Raw genomic sequence first — 13,675 nt, forward strand, 5'->3', positions numbered from 1 at the left:
TAAATATGATATTAAGGTATGTTTCTTACCCAGGAGCAATGCCCTAAAATATTGGTAGAGAGTTCCGGGACACCCTGTATATTAAAGGACAAAAATGTGACTAAAACTTAGTTTTTGTTATGTTGAATCACACCATGAACTTCTTGCAAATTTCGAGCATTTCATTTGAATTTCCATATTTAATGAAGCAAAAGACATTTCCTGCGCTGACAAATTAGATTATCGTGGAGCAGCTTTTGTAGCAGGCTATTTCCATCCTCAACAATTATGATAATGACGAGGTTATTTTATAAAACGTCTGTTGCTTTGTGTTAACAGGTAACGGAAGAGGAATTTTCAGATCAAACGGGTTTGATATTTGGAAATTTAACTTTATTAGTGAAAAGTAATCGGCTGTAACCCGTTTTGTGAGAAGACTGTTAATATAAATTCTTATATTTACAGTATAGTAAAGTTACAAATACAATATTCAAAGAAAAAATGTTATTAGTAAGTTATTTATTTGAATTAAATATATACATACAGTGTTGCCCTTAATATTTACACTTACACACTTAGGTATCGTTTAGTAACTATGTCATATCTTAGAATTGTGTGCATTAGCTTAGGTGTATGTAGTTACTGTATCTTTTGCCAAAACAATAATGATACCTAAAGATATGTAATGAGTATGTTTTTCTTTTATAATGCACATGTTGATTTTTATATATTTTTGGGATAGATGTGTATTTAACAATATAATTATAAATATAATAGAGCAGTTCTAATCCAAAACTTGTTATCTAATAATAAAGAATACGTTGATGACGAAAACATGTTGTACCTTATTATATCAATTAAGTTACAGCGTAGTTTAATTGTTTAAGATACATATCAATTCATCAATTGCTTTTACTCATATCGAATTTCAGGTCATATAATACTACTAGCAGCCAATTTGTTGAAATTGTATTTATCATGGCAAGAGTTTTGTATTTTATTGTGTTTTATGCTATTAAAATATTACCCAGCTATACGTTCTCTCCCAATTGCACTGTACCATCTAACTTAGTACAAAAACATTTAAAAATTACTAAAAGTTCATCCTTATACAGTAATTATATTTTTCAGCTGGCGTGGACTGAACATTGGCTTGATCAGTCAAGAAAACAAAACCAAAACTTAGCACCAGACGTTTTGATGAAGCAGTAATTTATAAAGCTACTCATTCGGTGTCGGCGTTAATCTTGTAAACGACTCTGAGGTTAATCTACCAGAAACTTTGGCATTTGTTGTTGTCAACAAGAGTTTTCTCGTTTTATGCAAAGCATAACTCACGGCTGTAACGAGCATGTGGTATAAGCTTCTTGATCTTATGACAGGCTATATAGGCTACATGTCAAAACTTTTTTTTACTTGACGGACGAAAGTCCAACCCAGGTTAAAGTATTAATTTACAGTTGCTCATCACCGTGTGATACCACATTAACCGCATAAAATAAACTTGTATATAAATATTGAGAGTAATCTTAGTTTTCGAATAAATTTACTGATCTCCATAATTCCACACACATTAGCTTGATTGTTTAAAAAGCTCAGTATATTCCCGATATTTTATTATTTAATAGTTGTTGGTATATCAATAAGTTCGATTATATTTAATCATTTTAATTACAACCCCATAGTTTCAAAAAGAACTTCCAAGTAAGAAGTTGAAAGTTCATGTATGCGAATAACATAAAATATTTCAAAAACCATATTTCCTTTGAAACAATTTGTTTAACTTTGTTACTTAACGTGAATAATACATAATGTTTTTGTCAAACCAATGATTGGAGAGCAAAATATAACTTTGCTTCAATATGACGATAACGTATGTTTATGATCCTGCATGAGATGAATAACACTGCAGTGTATTGTGACAATGCAACTGTTATTTATAGGTCCCTAAATAGTTGTAAATTCTTGATTGGTTTTATTTGTGAAAATTTCTTTGGTTTCTGATAAAGTTTTTAATATATACTAGGTGTTGTGACAGGTTATATTTAATCTGGTAAGTTATTCGTTATATTATCTCTTGTATTTCTACGTATTCAACTCTTATCAAAGATGACAGGCATTATTCTTATCAAACTAAATAATTGTGTCTACTAACCATAATGAATTTAATTGACTGGTAACTAAGTTGACCTATTTTGGGAAGCTAGAAGTAGCTTCTATTATCGAAGTACTTCATTTTTCTGCATTGGTAGACCATAGACAACTCAGAGAGAGATATACGACAAGAGGCAGTCTCACCAAGACACATGGTCTAATTACTGACTATCTTCTACATGAGAATGTACCACATTGTGAGGTAATTCAGTGCCTTACCCAGTTGTAGTCTTGGTAGACCACAGACAACTCAGAGAGAGTTATACGACAAGATACAGCCTCACCAAGACAAATGGTCTAATTACTGACTAGCTTCTGATTGAGAATGTACCACATTGTGAGGTAATACAGTGCCTTACCCAGTTGTAGTCTTGGTAGACCACAGACAACTCAGAGAGAGATATACGACATGATACAGCCTCACCAAGACACATGGTCTAATTACTGACTAGCTTCTACATGAGAATGTACCACATTGTGAGGTAATTCAGTGCCTTACCCAGTTGTAGTCTTGGTAGACCACAGACAACTCAGAGAGAGATATACGACATGATACAGCCTCACCAAGACACATGGTCTAATTACTGACTAGCTTCTACATGAGAATGTACCACATTGTGAGGTAATTCAGTGCCTTACACAGTTGTAGTCTTGGTAGACCACAGACAACTCAGAGAGAGTTATACGACAAGAGGCAGTCTCACCAAGACAAATGGTCTAATTACTGACTAGCTTCTACATGAGAATGTACCACATTGTGAGGTAATTCAGTGCCTTACCCAGTTGTAGTCTTGGTAGACCACAGACAACTCAGAGAGAGTTATACGACAAGAGGTAGTCTCACCAAGACACATGGTCTAATTACTGACTAGCTTCTACTTGAGATTCCCCACACTTACAAGTGTTTAAGTTAAGCTTGATTTATATTACCGTCCCTATTCAAAATAATGACGTTATTTACAATGACAGATTATCTATCTATTTTTTATTATGTATAAGCATTCAAGTATGGTGTATGTTTTTAATCGGATTATATTTATGTGTATGGATTCCACTGATTAGCTAATTATATCAATAAAGAAATTGTATGAGTCTAATTATATATGTAACTACATTTCCATATCAAAATAGCATGTTGATATATTGGTAAAATTTCAAATAATTGCGATTTTATCTTAAATATGAGTAAAGAATAAGTATAGAATGGTGTGAGATTATCTGTGTAGCTTTGTTATTTACTAACATCAGCTTTTTCACTAACCAGGATAATTTATTTAAAGCCCAATGATCAGGAAGAGCTTGGTTAAATTTATGTCTCATAAAAATGATTTCCAAAAAGGGTTTTATTACTGATTTAATTTTTCTTTACTTATTTGAAATAAACTTGGTATACATGAATTATACTCATCCACCAACAAATGACGGCATTTTAAAAGGTTTAGGCTCACAATTATATCAATGGACTAGTCTTACCATTTTCATCAAGAACAGCTTTACCCGATTCGCCAAACACTGTTTCAAGCAAGGTACAATAAGAGGGACGTTTATGGGAATTGAATTTAAATATTAACCACATTGCTCGGGTCTGGTATTACTCAGGTTTTTATATACAAGTTTTTTTTTAGTAACTCGTGTTTAAATGGTTTATTGTATTAATAAAATTTATATGTACTATTTTTTACGAAATAAGCCGTTTAAAAACCAAAAATTCTAATTCTTGAAATCCTTTTGAACCACGGTTGAAAGTTTCATGGCTACGTCAAATATTTCATAAGTACGTCACCACTCGTCTCCTTTTGTTTAGGTTCAGAACACCAAATATTGAAGCAACCCCATCATCAAAACCATCAAAGATGGTGTAACCGATGAAATCATGGGTTTTGAATGACGAAATATAATTAACTCCATGGAGGACGCAAACCACTTGACTGCTGTATTCACGCAATGAAAAGAAATCAAACCTGTATCACCATACAAGTAATTGATTCAAGTGATTTTTTTAAATATAAGTTTATAAGTTATTAAGAGGCATATTTCATTAATGCTTCATTTTCATTATACAGTATAATTAATTTTGGAAACGTCAAATGCACTTTTTATTGTATTAATTTGAAACAGGATTCATTGTATGTTTAATGTTCAAACGCGTTAATATTAACATATGATTATGGTAAATTGCAATAAGCAATTTATTGGTAGAATACGTTGGTTTTTTTGTTAACGTAAAAGTAAATATTAGTTATAACGGATAGTTATGATTACAAAAAGAACTGAACTCCTAAATAAACTCTACAAATATAAAAAAAAAAATTATTAATAACAATGATTTTTATTCAGATAATCAATAAAAATTATAGATCTATTAGTAGAAATTTATGATTTATGATTTATAATTATATAATTGCGTACTCGTATCACTTTTTGTACGACACAAAATTAACTTTTCTTTCTCTTTATGAAACTCAGTGCCATAATCAACGTCTAGATATGCAAATTCGTCAAAGATTATTATTCGGATATACTTAAATGTTTAAAAATAAAAATAATCACAAGTTAATAGCTTTTATTCTGGATGATAATTTACTCTTTTTTTCAAAATCGAAATATTAACTTGGGTGTTTTACTAAACGGTTTTAAAATATTCTTTTGGCGAATAAAAACGTCCAATAATTAATTAGTGATATTAACCTTGGAATTTTTTTTATTATTAGAAACTTAACATGAAAATTGACTGAAATAAAGATAAATCTTAAATGGACACGATTGTAAGGTCTTGTTCAAGAGGGATTACATCCACGATACAAGGTTCTAGAAAAACGTTGAAGTCGATTAATTTAGCTTTAAATATTCTTAACTGATGTACCTACAGCAAAAGACAATATTTGCGTAAATATGGATATATGTAGCTCAGAAAATATACATTTTTAGCAAATTTCTCAATATGGAAGTAGCTATTACAGTAGGTGGTACGGTAACTGCTGGGCGCCCAGTACTTATATACTTTTTTCATATTGATAATCCTAGAGGGAAAAATAAAGAAGAAATATAAATTCAAAATAGACTAAATCTGGCAAACAGATGTTTCTACGCTTGCAACAGACTGATGTCCTCTAAGTTACTGTCAAAAAACACCAAAGTTAGAATTTATAAGACAATAATCAGCCCAGTATTATTATACGGAGCTGAAACATGGAAACCAAATAAAAAAGAAGAAAAGAAGTTAATCACATTTGAAAATAAGATTTTAAGAAAAGTCTATGGGCCAATTTATGAAGATGGTGAATGGAGGAAGAGGCACAACAGAGAACTGAGAGAACTCAACAGAGATCCAGATGTGGTGTGTGTATTTTAGTGTAGAAGAGTTAGATGGGCTGGACATGTTTTACGAAGAGAGGAGCAAAATAAGTTAAAATTAGTTTTACTAAGAAATCCCGAAGGAAGACGACCGAGAGGAAGGCCAAAACAAAAATGGTGGAGCCAAGTAAAGAAAGACATGGAGCAACTAGGAGCAACTGAGGAGGATGCAGAGGATAGAGCAAGATGGAGAGGCTTTGTTGGTGCGGCCAAATATCTTCTTAGATATGCATGGCCCTGAGAGTAAGAGTAAGTAAGAGGCAAAAACACTATTCGTTAAAAATTGTATATACTGTATGTATATAATATATACATAAATATATGTCCGTGAACGCGATAACTTGAGTAATATTTTGTCCGATATTGATAACATTTAGCTTGAAGGTGTAAGGCACGTAACACGTTAATGAGTTCGCGAACCATCATGTTCGGACCTTGGGAACAGGGGTTTATGGGGGGGTTTTATGGGGTAAACATTTTTTTCTCAATTTTGACCCTTAAAACATAATATTCCTAATTTCTTTTCAAGGACCATTTAAACCCACACCATTTTGAACCATTTTAAAGGAGATTTTTATAATTTAATATATTGAAATATTTTTCTATGGCTATTGGATACGGAGATTGTTTAAAAGATTTGTAAATAAAAAAATCACATGTTATTCTCATTGAAGAATAAGTTAAGTGTTCTAGTTTGCTTGTTCATATTTTGATCAAACTTGGTAGGTTTATTTATTTTACACTAAGCTATTAATATTTTGCTAAAAACAATTTATTACCCTCCCTGTATCAGCATTTCTAGGTACTTGTTAAACCCAATGTTATTGAAACAGATTTAATTAAAAATCCAATCAGGTAAATGGAAATTCGTATAGTCTACAGGTTTGTTGTGGCAGGGGTTTATTATATTTTTAAAACATTTTACACTACAAAATACAGTTAAAAGTGCAATTATTCTAGATATGAACACTTTACTTATACTTCCATTATAAAACATTCTAAATCTGTATATGCCTGTTCCTGTCCATTAAATTAACGAATACCAAATGAAAAACAAAGCAATAAAAACGTTTAAGTAAAATATAAACGACAATTCATTGGGAGGAAAAGTCAAAACAAAGAGATATCTAACGGCAACAACTTCCTGCTACCACTTTTGGCCATTTCAGCAGAAAGCTGGGATTTCCTCTGAACTATCTGTGTTGTGACATTGTGGTACCTACTGTATAGGTTAATTATCATAATCAAATTTACGAAGGAAGTTTTATTGACAAGCAACGTTTGTTTGGAGTTATAACTTGTTATCGCAAAGTATAATTTTGTAGAAACACAGTTTCGTTTGTAGTTGCAACGTTTGTCTGCATTTTACAATGCAAATTCAAATGCATTTTTACAACGCAAATTTTACAAATAGCGATGAAGTATTTGTTGTTGTAAGTAAAATAAATAAAAAATATTACAAAGAGTACCTTTCCTTATCTTGTTTTAAATCTAGCTGTTTAACCAGTGTAAAGTACAATTATTGCAAATTTGAAAAAGAAAGAGTGAATATGGTAAATAGTTGACGTTTCTGGACTGGTTGAGCACTACTGTTATATTAATTCTGTGGGTGTAGAACTCCTATAAGCAAATTATATTCATAGAACATTTTCTTTGAAATGTTCATAAAACATTCAAATACGTTATTCATTTTAATAATACATAAAATAATATAAATTGGTCATTTACTTTTTTTCTCATCCCTGTTTTTGCAGTTGCAGTATTAGATCATTTTTTAACAAAAGATTATTATTTCACAGTTAACATGGAAATTATAAAATATTCATTACTCATCTATCTCTTTGTGCTCAAAACAAAATAATGTTCACAAAAAATTAGATTTTTTCATGTTTTAACCCTTTCTATTACCCAACAATTTTATAAAACTCTTTTTTTAAGTGTATTGTTGGTGAACAACAAAAAAAAGCTTCTTCAGTGGTATTTGTGTTTTGTGATTAGATATATTTTGCATTTCGTATCATGGCTTGACCGCTACACAGTGCATATATTAAACTGCTACTTACTCTCTGCAGTTTATTCCAATTTAGGTTGAGTTTAGTGTATGTAAAGTTGTAATCTGTTAGTTGAAGTTTTTTTTTTACCTGAGGATGGGATTAGATTTCAGATCCCGAAGTTTTGTGTATTTTGTTTTACCATTGTGATGGAAAATGTCTGCAATAAACCTTTAAACAACAAAACTATTTTAGAATAAATATTTTAATAGTACTTTTAAAATGTTCTTTTTTATGAAACCGAGGAACAAACACATCTGTAACCGAATGCATTGATGTTAAACGAAACTTAATCACGGTTTGCACGCTGTTTGTGTACCTTCCATTAGTTTCACGTGTTTGTAAAGCTTAACATTGTTAAAACGATCCTCGGAACAGGAATTATTTGCTAATGTAATTTATGTTGGTTGAATTAAACAGCGTGTTAACAATTTTGTATACTCACAAATGAATTCAATTTCCTTTCAGTAACTATATCAAGTGTTTGTACATAAATTAGTATATGAAATATCATGTTATATTAGATAGCACAAATAGGTATCAAACATTTTTGCACACGTTACCTAAATAATCTGTACACGCCTTTTTAGTCAGTGGTTTGTATGTTTGTATGGGGGAAGTAATATTATTATAGTTTGTACATTTCAAGAAAGCAAATAAAAAATGTTTTCCTACAGTTACCTAACAATGTACATGTTCTCTCACTGATTTGATAAAGCAAAGTGGCCAATTCGCTCATCAGTGAGACAATGTTAACATTGTCTCACTCTAAATTACTTTGTCTCACTCCAGATTTGCAACGTGAAGGCACGAAATTGTGAGCGCGTATCATGCAGGCAACGTCGTATGCGCGCGAAATACGTTGGCACCACTGGCTGTAAATCAGCTGGTCAGCTGTTGTACTGTTGTATTTGTCACTTCACATTAAATGTTATATTAAAAGTTCACTTCTGTGTAAAAATAGGTTATGTTTCTTCACCAATTTATTTGTTTTATGGTAACTGTAGGAAAAGTATAATGTGCAACTCGAGTTCAAAAGTACAATTGCCTCACTCGAGAAAACATTCCTCACTCGCCTACGGCTCGTGAGTAAGGATTTCTCTCAAGTGAGTCAATTGCTCACTTTTCTCACTAGTTGCACAAATAACTATTCTCTTTAATCTATGGTTTGTAATTAGATTCAGCCATTTCAGACTACACCTCATTCTTAATTAGAAAACATAGATACAATCTTGATATTGTTATCTGTTATATTCTCTTGATTTTAGCGAGGAATCATAGCCATATTTCTAAGGGTTCTCTGGTATCAGACTCATTAGAGCGTGATTTAGCATGTCTGCCTTACCAAGATAAGAGCTCAGCTTCCTCAAATATCGGCAGTCAATTTGCTACAAATTATATGTAAAGATCTGAGAGAGTTCTTTGATATTCCACAACTTGTTGGTTAATTCTATTCAAAGTGTTTTAATACACATGTTCTGGTTATTTATAAAAGAAAGCGCATAAGGTATAGGAAGTAATGATTATTTATGTTGTTTATTTTATAATTTTGCTATGGTAATTTTATTTTAATTTGATTCAAATCCCATTAAAATATATTTTCATTTTATATATTTAAATAAATTGTCTCTTTTTTGTTTGGGAGGCAAAGAGTTAAAGAGGACTGGATAGCTTCTTAAATAAAGACATTTTTCATTTAATTTCATTTAACTTGATTACACTTTAATGAATTTTAAGAAATTTGTTCAACACTTATATTCTCACAAATAACTAGCTGTTACCCGTCTGCTTCGCCCAACAAAGCATTGTGTTTTATACTACGTACTATGAATCCGCTGGAGCCATGATTTCGCCACGGGCTAAAATGACCTTTTGCATTAATTTACATTATTCCACGATAAGAAGTTTTGAAAATGCTGTCAGAAAATTATGCGAAGAAAAATAAATAGAATTGTTTGTTTTGACATTAAACATTTAAAATTTAAATTAAATTGTGTACGACGAGTACATTTGTACATTATTATAAAGGGTTTAACAGGAATTTCAAATAGTTTTATTATTTTTAATAATGTTTAAACAAAGATCACTACAATATTATTTCATAAAGATACTACTTTTCCAGTTATAGATTTTGAAGTGGTAAAATATTATATTGAAGATCTTATAAGACTTTGCAAGAGAAAACGGCCTTTTCAAATGAGTGGTTAATGGAAACGTCCTTATTAAATAAAAACAATTTCCATTACCGCTTTCCAGCGTCGGGGCTCGCCTTTGATGATTCAGATGGTTTTAGCTAAAGTGATTGTTTTAATCTCTATTTAGGTATAAAAAGAGTAATTTGGTTCCGGAGTTTATGCGGTAAGTTTGATATATTTTTTTTAATTGGTCACATTCAAACATTTGACACAATTTAACTGAGTTTTGTAATACCTTTAAGTTAAACAAAAACTATTTGCTATGTTTCCTCTACGATAAACAAAAAAGGAAATATTAAAATGTAAATAAAATGATTTAGTTAAATATGCGTCAATTAAACTACCGAATGTAACGTAAATAACTATGGTTGGATTTTAAATTTTTATTCCTAACTTGTTTGTCAACCAATAACACATTATAATTGGAAGTGTGCATTATATCAATGCTGCTACATAGGATTGTCACAAGTAATGGGATTAACAGTGTAATTATATCAAACACACAATTACTACCCAGTCAATTACGTATGCAGTCTTTATTAGGTTTAGACTTTTATAACTTTATGACTTAACATGGACAGTAACCAATTACGAGATATTATAGTTACACCACAGATCTTATAATTTGTATACATTTCCAATTATATATATATATTAAATCTAAAAAGAATAAAAAAATAATTTGATGGGTTGACATCTAAATGCAAAAATTGCATGGATTAAATTCTGAAATATGGAGGAACTCTGTATTAAGTCTTATCACTCAAATAAGTATGTTAAAGAGATTCTTCTATCCATACCATCTTATCAATATTACTATTATATTCTTATTTATTCACCAAAAACTAAATATTTCATATTTATATTGTGATATACCAACAATCTTACAATAGGCAGTGAAGTTGTTAAAATTGATATACTTTTCTGCATTCGAGATACCTAATAGCCATAATCTAAGAAAAGATATTTGGTTTCACCAAGTTGTCAACGCAAACAATAACTGAATTATTGTTAAGATAAAATTTTACATTATCAAGCTGACCAATTGATGTTTACAAGTATTTTATAATACGTGAACTGGTAATCACATGTTGTTAAGTTGTTGATTAAATATAACACAATGTTTGTTTAATCAAATGGTAACTGAAAGGGGAATTTAACCTGAGATAAGCTGTGAACAAAATTTTAAACAACTGTCTCGAGTTTAGAAGCAGTTGTTGATTCAATTGCAGAACAACGTGTGTTCTCTGTGATCTTATCTTGTACAGCTTTAGCGGCCAGCACTGACTGTCTAACTCCATTATCTAACTGTTTACAAAACTGTCTGTCTGTTACTCAAAACTTTGTGAAGTACCCTTGGAGTTTAAATATGTTCGTCACTTAATGAGTGATTTCTCTTTACCTAAAATATTTGTATGTATATATTCTTCAATGGCATTTCTGTACCAATAACCGATATGTAAAATAACCTTTGAAATTATATCCAATACGGAAAATATTTTATAAGTTCAAGTTTAAATAGCATTGAATATAATCACTTATTCGATCGCCAATCTTTACTTTATAAACCTTTGAGATTTAATACAACCCTACATAACTATTACTGCAACCAAAATACCAACACAAAATGAGCCAATATGAACGCACGCTTAAAATGTAATATCGTGCTTTCATAACCTACGACCTCCAGCTTTGTATGCCCCGAGGAGCTTCATACACTTGGTAAAACTTTATTTATTGTAGATAAAACATCCTGTTTGAAAATATATTGCTATTTTTTTTTTTTTTTTTTATTTTTTTTCGTTGAACACTAAACACAATTATTTTATTGGACATAATATTAAAATATTTTATTCATATTTTGTACAATATTATTCCAATCATGATGGTATTACAAGGATATGGAATCAAATGTGTACTGCAACATTAGTATGTGTTATTGATATAAAATTAAACAAGTTAGAAGATTGTTACACAAATAATAAAATTTTAATATTTTTTTATTAAACATGTTCTCGATGTTTCATAATACTTAGCAACCTTTTGTTAAAACTTTCGTCAAATTGAAGCATGATTGATTGAAGAATGATTGGTCAAAATTGGTTAAAGTAAACCTGCCGGGTTTTTCTCATCCATCTTTTTTTGTTATAAAATAAACATATTTTAAAATGTAGGTACAAGTTTGTACAAAATAAAAAAATAAACCAACGATTTATAATTTTTAAAAGAATTTTTCTATACTAAATTGAGAGGTCCCACAGTATACATTTACTTGTAATATAAATATTATTTTGCCTTATAGCTGTATAAAAATATGTTATATACTGGAAAAGATCGTTAGCATGTTGTTCTTGCATTTATCAATTGTCTTTTTTGTCATTATTTTGTATTTATGTATAAACAAAAAGTTATTTACTGTTCCAGTGTTCAAGTCTGTGTTCTCGTGCTTAGCTGTATTTGTAAAAATCTTTGTTTTGCCTTGTAAACTATTTCTGGATAACTATTATGTAAAATGATGCATGCCTTGAATTAATATAATAAATAAATTAATTAACTAAAGAGAAAGTAAGTGAATAACAAGCTATACCAAAGTAGTAAGATGAAGCAGTAATTTATAAAGCTACTCATTCGGTGTCGACGTTAATCTTGTAAACGACTCTGAGGTTAATCTACCAGAAACTTTGGCATTTGTTGTTGTCAACAAGAGTTTTCTCGTTTTATGCAGAGCATAACTCACGGTTGTAACGAGCATACGATGCACACTTTCTACTAGGGAAGTTGTAGGTTCTTCATCAAAACTTTATCCATACGCAATACATGATAATACAGGGTGACAAAAAAGTCTGTAAACGGCTTAATATCTTTTTAACTAAATCCGTTAGGAAATTAAAACCTTTCACATCAACTATATGTATGAAAACTACTTTTTGAAAGCATTACTATTTTTTTAGACCCCAACCAGTGGACGGCCCATGAGGAGTATGTACATAATCTAGTAGGAAATGATCCCGAAAACACTCTAATAGTAGTGTTTAATACATTCTAACAACCAATAACAACAAATTTAAAACCTAATTACTATGATGAAATATTCGGGCGGAGAGAAAAAATTAGAGTTAAAATCGGGGTTTCGTGAGCTAATGCGTAATAGTCGTCTCACCTGAAATTAGTCACACCTTACCATTCCAGCCCATACCACCATACCATCATAACCATTTGCCATAGTACTATCGAGTGGTCGAGGGGAGATTATCAATATCACCTGGAATCGTAGCAAAAATCGCCTTTATCACCTGCAATTACAGAAGCAACATTTTCAATCACAGAAACATTCATCTTCATTCTCCGCGATCGTGGAAAAATACTTAATGTCTCTCACCATCCCACAGTCACCGGAATATTATCATTGTCTCTCACGGTGGTGGAAAAATCCTGAAAATTTGACCCATTACAATATATATTAGGAACAGGCTACAAAAAACATCAGATTAGGTTCTTTTTAACTTTTTTTAAGCATTCAAACATCATTACATAGCTTCTCATCTTATTTGATTAAGTAGATAAACTCGATGAATGTAGGCTTGTTCTGCTCCTCCTCCTCCTCCTCCTCCTCCTCTTGACAGCTGGGCAGATCTTCTGGGACCCAGGGTCTAGGATTTTGATATGTTTGCTTCCACAACAGGTCTGCAACGTGCCCCAAAAGTTCCTTACCAATCCCCTCCAACAATTTCCTAGCAAACATGTTGAGATCTTAGTTCTACCGTTACTAAAGATCTTTATAGTCTTCTAAGAATTATTCCTTAACCAGACTTTCTCGGACGCGACTTATTTTTTCTATTTAATAAAAAAAAAGATTTTTCCTTTATAGATGTAGCAGTAGGATGCTAAACTGTGACTGGGTGATACTTATTGAACTGGTTGAGTATGTCTGTGGAATAGGTT

The sequence above is a fragment of the Macrosteles quadrilineatus genome, unplaced genomic scaffold (genome assembly GCF_028750875.1).
Source record: "Macrosteles quadrilineatus isolate MER2022 unplaced genomic scaffold, UCM_ALF_1.0 Scaffold_2__2_contigs__length_208266976, whole genome shotgun sequence".
Taxonomy (NCBI): Eukaryota; Metazoa; Arthropoda; class Insecta; order Hemiptera; family Cicadellidae; genus Macrosteles; species Macrosteles quadrilineatus.